The following is an 8552-nucleotide window of genomic DNA, read 5'->3' on the forward strand; positions in this document are numbered from 1 at the left end:
GAGGACCTGATGTGGGCCACCCTTGGCCAAGTGTACTTCAGAGCCACACTTAAAAGAAGTGAGTGGGAGCTTCCTCTCTACTTCCTTGCCTATCTGTGGTTCTCGTCAATCAATGGAATTAATCACATTACCAAAGCAAAAAACAAGAACCACATGATCCTATCAATTGATGCAAAAAGGCCTTTGACAAAATCCAACACCTTTTCCGGATTAAAAGACCCAACAAAATAGGATTAGAGGGGGAATTTCTTCAGCATAGTAAAAAGTATATATGCAAACCCAAGAGCCAACATTGTTCTCAAGGAGAGAGATTAAAGTCATTCCTCTTAAGAACAGGAACTGGGCAAGAATGCCCACTGTCACCTCTCCTATTCAATGTTGTATTGGATGTCTTAGCAATAGCAATAAGACAAGAAAAGGAAATAAGAAGTATCCAAATTGACAAAGAGGAGGTAAAATTATATCTCTACGCAGATGACATAATAGTATACTTAGAAAACCCTAAAAACTCAGCAAGAAAACTACTGGACATAATTGACCAATTCAGCAAAGTGGCAGGATATAAGATAAAAAATCAATTGGATTTCTCTACAGTGACAAAGAGAATACAGAGCTGAAGCTAAGAAAAACAATACCCTTCACAACAGCAAATCACAAGATTAAATACTTGGGAGTAAATCTAACCAGAAGCACAAAGGATCTGTTAAAAAAAATTATAAAATATTAGTACAAGAAACAAAAAGAGACCTGGAGAAATAGAAAAATATACCTTGCTTATGGATAGGAAGACTCAATATTGTGAAAATGACAATACTACCAAAGGCAATTTACATGTTCAATGCAATCCCAATACAAATACAAATTCCATTCTTTAACTAGATGGAAAAGGCAATCTCCAATTCGATTTGGAATGGAAAGAGACCCCAAATAAGGAAAACACTCCTTAAAAAGAGAAAGTAGGAGGCATCTCATTCCCTGGTTTCAAATCCTACTACACTGCCATGGTGGTCAAGACAGCGTGGTACTGGTACAATGACAGACACATAGATCAATGGAATAGAATTGAGAACCCAGAAATCAGCCCATCTACCTATGGTCAACTTATTTTTGACCAAGCAGATAAAATCAGTTAAGTGGGGAAATGACAGCCTTTTTAACAAATAGTATTAGCAGAATTGGAAAACTATCTGTAGAAAACTCAGGCAAGATCTATACCTCTCTACATACACAAAAAAACAACTCAAAGTGGATCAAAGACCTAGGACTAAAACCAAGGACTATAAACTTCATTAGAGAAAAGCTTGGAAGAACTCTAGAAGCCCTAACTCACAACATAAACAGTCTTCCAAGCATCCTGAAAAACCTACAACCAGGAGAGGATAAAATAGATGAATGGGACCTTCTAAGAATCAAATTCCTATACACATCCCAAAACTTCTCCCACAGGGTGAAAAAGGAAGCCACAGACTGGGGGAAAAATATTTGGTAATGACATATCTGATAAGGGATTTATATCTAACATTTATAAAATACACGAGCACCACAAGATAAAGGTAAACAACCCAATTGAAAAATGGGCACAGGATATAAACAAACACTTCACCAAATAAGACATTCAGACGACAAACAAACACATTAAGAAATATTAAAAATCCCTGGCTCTAAGAGAGATGCAAATCAAAACAACTATGTGATATCATCTCACCCCTGTAAGAATAGCAAAATTTAACAGAACAGCAAACAGCAAATGCTGGCGAGGTTGTGGAGAAACTGAAACTCTTATTCACCGTTGGTGGGAATGTAAAATGGTGCAACCACGATGGAAGGCAGTATGGCACTTTCTCAAAAAGTTGCAAATAGAAATACCATTTGACCCAGCAATTCTGCAGCTGGGAATATACCCTAAAGAAACCATAAGAGCCACCAAAGCAGATATATGAACAACCATGCTTATTGTGGCTTTATTCACAATAGCAAAGAGTTGAAAACAACCCAAATACCCATCAACAAATACATGGATAGAGAAGTTGTGGTATATTCACACAATGGAATACTACGCAGCACTGAAAACAAAGAACTCATGAAATATTATGCAAAATGGGTGACGCAGATGAACGTTATGCTCAGTAAAATATCTCAGTCACAAAAGGACAAATTCTGCATAGTGCCACTGTTTGTTGTAAGGCAGACTGACATCAGGGTTGAGGGAAAACTATGAAAAGAAGGGATAAATAATGTATACTGCATTGAAACAGATGAGGGAGAGAACTGTCTAGGAGGAATATATGATTAAGTATTATTGTCATGACAAGAGTCCAGAAAGAAAGCTGCATAGTGAAGTGGACTGGGGGTGGGATTGTATAACAATAAACAATTATTTTTTTTTTCATTTTCAAAGAGAAAAGCAAACTGGGGGTGGGGAGAGGTGTGCATGGAGGAAAGTGTGCAACAATGAATGAATGGAAATCCAAAGTCTCTGTAAACTTTCATTAAAATAAAATAAAAGAAAAAAAGAATTAACAGAATTTTAGAGTGTACACTCATCATGTGGCATATGTGAGTTTTTCCAGGGACTTTTACAGTTACCTTTCTTCTTGTGAAGACTTTGCAGGAATAAATGGATTAATTATTAATGTTGCGAGAATAAAAGTTCTTTTTAAAAAACATGGAGGGAGGGGAGGAAAAAGAATTTTAGGCATGGCCGAGACTGGGTGATTCAGCCAGGTTGACTGAGTCCTGCAGCAGAGACAAGGCTGCCTAGGACTCTTCTAGAAATTGTGAGAATGGGATGGAGAAGAGCAATGAGCCAAGATACCCTGGGGACACACAGCAAGGACCCTGCCTTGGATAGCAGCTGCTAGAGGGCACTAGACCACCATGAGGCTAATCCAGGACCTGCATGGCTGGTCATTCAGGTCTCAATCAGGACAGGGAATGAGGAGAGATAAGGGTGAAACAAATAGACAAACAAACAAAACAAAACAAAAACAACCAAAACCAACCTGCCCAAGAAACTATTAAAAAAAATAAAACAAAAATCCGCAAACAACAAAGACACACAGACAAAAAACCTTGCAACTCAGTAGTAAAGATAAATAATATTTAAAAAAATTCAAAATTAGTGCAAAATCTCCAGGATAAACAAGATATTGGAAGTTTCGATTGCATAGACTGCTGTTTGTGTGTTTGTTTTTTGAGCCTGCTCTACGGTGCGATGGGGAAAATGGTTCCGCAGTCACTCTGAGGTTACCTAGGGCCTGTTGGCTGTTGTGGCACCTGCCTTGAATTTATGAATTGACAACGTGATAGAGCGTTGGGCAAAGCGAAGCTTTTAATTATACGTCCCTGTTTTTAAAACTGCTTTTGAGTGAAAGTTTGCAGAGCAAATTGGCTTTCCACTCAACAACATTGTTGTTGTTGTTTACCATCTAGTTGGAACGGACCCATAGCTGACCCTCCTGCGAGTTTTCAGAGGCCGTTAATTGCACGGGAGGAGATTGCTTATTCTTCTCCTGAGGAGCAGCTGGGGGCAGCCAACCACGGGCCTTTGGGATTGCAGTGCAGCTGCTTGCCACTAGGCCACTAGAGCTCCCTGTCATACACATTAAAGGATAATATCAACACCCACAATATAACTGCACTCTGTATGTCCTCCCTGTGATTCTAATTTCAGTAACTGTATATTACCTTTTGGGTCTTATTCTTGGGCCACCACTGTGATTTGGTGTTAAGTTTGGATATTCTAAGGAACAAATGCCTCTCTGGTCATCTCACGTCGTTGTTTTGTGCTGTAGAGTTGGAACCGACCCAGTGAGTTTTCAGAGACAGTAAATCGCATGAGAGGAGATTGCTGGTGGATTTGAACTGCATGCCTTTGGGACTGCAATGCAGTTTTTTGCAATGAAGCCAGGAAAGCTACTGTTTAGTCTAATAGCCAATCCAATCACACCCCACAGCTGTTCTGTGAGATAAAGTGCACAATCTCCTCTTGTGTGATTTACAGCCTCTGAAAATCCATGAAGGGTCAGCGGTGGTCAGAAAATAACAACAACAACAACAATAACCATGTTTAGCTTAAAGTTGAGTCATGAGAATGGGTTTGTTCTAGTGCCAAAGTTTCATTCTATTATTAAATTGTGGAACTTTTATTAACCAATGCTACTGATGTAAAACATTGAAGGATATTTTGATAAATTTCCCTCTCTCTGCATTTCTTTGCTTCTTCCGGGCTCTATCACAACTCTGATGACACTGGACTCAACTTTGACTTCTTATACAGGTTGGGGGAAAAGGCACATTGAAGAAGGCAACACCCTTATGGAAAGAAGACTGTTCCCGCAAATGGACTCTGTGGACTGTTTATGCTGCTTGCAAACACCCATTGTATGGGAAGCCAGCAATCTGCTGGAATTCTGAAACTAAATTGTAGGCAGCTCTGGTGGCCTAGTGGGTAAGGAGTGGCACTGCTAATGCAAAGGCAGCTGGTTTGAATGCCCTGTCTTCAGTAGAATTCAGATTCTGAAATCCCACTGGGGAGGGCGTGTCACCTAAAAACAATAGCAGTGCTCTTTACTGCAAATCAGAGATTTACCTCTTTACTTGAGTTTTAAAATTCTTTTGTATTTTGCATAATGAAGTATTTGGCAATTCAACTTTTTAAACATTTGTATTAATGTCTTTATTTGAGTGAAAGTTTACAAGTTATATTGGCTTTTCTTGAAATTATTTGTAGATATTTTGTTTTCTAACATCGATTGACATTGATTAATTCAATGCAGCTTTGTACCAGCAGTCACGAGATTAGGAGATGTATTGCTCTCAGAAAGTCTGAAGTCAGGGATCTCTCAGAATTACCTGAGAAGTAATGATGTCAGTTTGAGGACAAAGGTGCACCAGATTCAGGCCATGGTCTTTTCTAGTCACTTGCTATTGCCAGTCACAGCATCTGAGAGCTGGACAATGTCCAAGGATGACAGAGAAAGAACTGATGCCTTTGAACTGTGATGTTTGAGAAGAGTACTGAATACCCATGGACTGCCAAAAGAACAAACAAATATGTCTTGAAGAAGGTGCAGGTGGAGTGCTCTTGCAGGCAAAGATGATGAAGCTTCCTCTCACATACTTTGGACACATTGCTAGAAATTATTCCTTGGAGAAGAACATCATTCTTGGAAAGGCAAAAAGAGAAGAAGTCCCTCAATAAGGTAGATTGACATAATGACTGTGACAATGGGCTTGAATATGTCAGAGATAGTGAGGGAGACACAGGACAAGCCAGCATTCAAATCGGTTATTCAGAGGGTTGCCATGAGTCTTACCGGATGGCGTCTAACAACAACAATGCATTCAGTTACAACATCTAATCAACTATTTTACTCTCCCTTTCTCCCTTCCCATCATAGATTGATTCTATGGCTATATCTTTCCATATTTTTTTATAATAGTGGTCTTATATAAGAATTATTCTTTTGTGTGCGACTGATTTCTATCATTCAGCATAATTTGTTCTAGATGCATTGCTGTTGTGCAGCATTTCACAAATTGCTGGTCATTTCAGTGATGCATGACAGCCCATGATATGAATATACCATAATTTAGCTGTTCATCCATTGATGGACAGTTGAGTTGTTTCCAACTCTTTGCCATTGTAAATAATGCTGCAATAAACATAGATGTGTGTATATTAGTTTGTATCAACGCCTTGGTTTCTTTGTGATATATAATTAGTAGCAGGACTGTTGGATCAAATGGCGTTCTGTTTCCAGCTTTATAAAGAAACACCAAAATTCTTTCCGTAGTGGTTGTACCATTTTGTATTCCCACCAGCAGTGTAGGAAAGTTTTAATCTGCCCACACCCTCGCCAACATTTGTTGTTTACTTTTTTGTTGAACTTTGCTATTATTGCCAGAGTGAGGTGATATCTCATTGTAATTCAACATCTTTCACATGTACATTTCAGTGATGTTGGTCATGTTGTTGTTATGTGCCATAGAGTCACTTGTGACTCATAGTGACTGTATGTACAACAGCCCTAAACCCTGCTCTATTCTGTGCCAACCTTACTGTCTCTGACACACCTACCCCCACCACCCAGTGACTGAATCAATCCATCTCATCAAGGGTCTTCCTCTCTTGTGCTGTCCCTCCACCCTCCCAAGCATGACATCCCTCTCCAAGCACTGGTCCTGCCTTGCAACATGCACAAAGTATGTCAGACGGAGCTTCAGAATCCTTGCCTCCAAGGAATAGCCTGTTCTCACCCCCTCTAGGATGAACCTGTTTGTTCTCCTAGCAGTCCATGGTATATTAAATACTCTTCTCCAGCACCAGAGACAAAGGCATCAATTCTCCTTCTATCATCCCTAGTCACTGTCTGATGCATAGCAAGTAATTGCAAAGACTATGGCCTGGATCAAGCACACCTTAGTCTCCAGATTGACATCATTGCTCTTCAGTACTCTGGAGAGGTCCCTGACAGCCTACTTTTCCAATGCAATTTGTCTTTTGTACCACCCCCACAACCATCACTATGCATGTCCAGATTATTCCATCACCATTAGCAGACATTCAGTGTCCCTAAACTAAGACTTCCCTTTTTTCTTCTCTTTGGTAATCGTGTTGTTGTTAAGTGCTGTTGAGTCGTAGGCGAGTCATAGCGACCCTATGAACGAAAGTCCTTGACACTTGCATGACTTTTGTCCTTTCTCCAGGTTCACAGGGTTTCCGGAGGCAAGTTCTTTATGGAAGTGGATGCCACTCCTGCTTCCAAGCTTGTTTTAACTGGGGAGCACCACCAAACACTGTCCGCCATGGGTAACCGTTATCACATTTGACACATCAGTGTCACAGTGTTCAGCTTCACAGCAACCACAAGTTACCTCTGTTCAGCAAATTGACACACCAGGGGCCTGAGGGCCGCAGATTAAAAGTCACCCATCTTTGGCTTGGTAGCATCACTTTCTGTCCACTAGGCCAACTGATCACTCTCTATGTTGATGTTATAGTAAACCTTTTTCTCTATTTATTGTTAAGTGGGAACATACAATGTTTGTCCTTTTATGAACCGTTTATTTAAATCATTCAACATTGTTCAAAGGTTATCAGTGTTGTAGCAAGTATCAGGGCTTCTCTTTATGACTGAATAATATGGACCAATTTTTGTTTGTTGTTGTTGTTAGGTGCTATTAAGTCGAGTATGACTCATAGCGACCCGATGTATAGCTTAACTGGACTCTGCCCTATCCTATGCCATCTTCATCATCTTTGATACACTACAGCCGATTACAGAAGTCACTATGTCAATCCATCTAGTTGAGAGTTTTCCTTTCCTTCACTGACCTTCTGTCTTTCCAAGGAATAGCCTCATCTACCTACATGTCCAAAGAATGAAAGACAAAGCTTTGCCATCTTTGCCACCAAGGAGCACTCTGGCTGCACCCACTCCAACACACACCTGTTTATTCTTTTGACAGTCCATGGATGTTCAGTGCTCTCTCCAACAACATACCTCAAAGGCATCAGTTCTTCTGTCATCCTTATTCACTGTCCAGCTCTCTAATGCATAGAAAGTGATTAAAAAGACTGTGGCCTGGATAAGTGGCCATAGATAGTTAAGCTGGTTCCATCTTTTGACTATTGTGAGCAATATTTCAATGAACATTGATGTACAAGTTTCAATTGTTGGATGTTCAAATCTTTCACTACATCTCCAAGGAGATGCCAGCTTTGGAAAACTCCTGGAAGGAGTTAGAAGAGCAGAAACAAGCAAACTCAGAAAATTGAAAGAGTTCCAAATGATCTGTGCAAAGCCAACTGGCCTGCCCTGAACATGAATTAGTGAGTTGCTCTGTCTACAACCAGCGTGACCACTTTCTCTTGGTGTCGGTCAAATACTAGAAAATTGTCAGATGGATGGGCTGATGTTTACAAAGCAGATGGGTTTTTTCCCATGGGACACATTTTTAATGACGTTTTGTCTTATGACATTGATTCTTAACATCAGTCTAAAGGCAGAGAGTAACATCTGAGCAGGGTCTGCCTGAATCTGAATGGCCTCCTCTTTGCTTCCTGTTTCTGCCTCTTCTGGACCCAGTTCCTTGGTGGTCAGTTCTCCCAGAACAACGTGGTTTCAAGTATGAAAAGCGGGATATGGCAGAAGATGAAGTGGCTCTGGACACCGGTCAATATCCCCTCAGAGGCCTCCTCCTCTACACAGGGTGATATCATTTCCGAGATGGGAAGTGGGGGCTGTTTGTGACAAACCTGAGGAAGAGCATGTAGAGGATCGGAGCAGAATGGTTTACTCCAAGGGCCGACTTTGGAATAAAGCACCCCTCCCTGACTGACCACTCACCGCCCTGATCCCAGGCTGAACAGCGTCTTTCTCTGCCGCCTTCTAGTCCTCATCCTTTTCCCCATGGCCAACAGCTTTGTGGGCCTGGGGAGACCAGGGAACTTGGATGGGGAGACCCAAGGGCCGAGGAGAGCAAGGCTGCACTGGGACGACCTGCTCGGAGCTGTCCAGCACCCCGAGGCGGGGCGTGCGCCGCAG

The sequence above is a fragment of the Elephantulus edwardii genome, unplaced genomic scaffold (assembly GCF_000299155.1).
Source record: "Elephantulus edwardii isolate Elephantulus edwardi_28Jun2011 unplaced genomic scaffold, EleEdw1.0 scaffold00062, whole genome shotgun sequence".
NCBI classification, from domain to species: domain Eukaryota; kingdom Metazoa; phylum Chordata; class Mammalia; order Macroscelidea; family Macroscelididae; genus Elephantulus; species Elephantulus edwardii.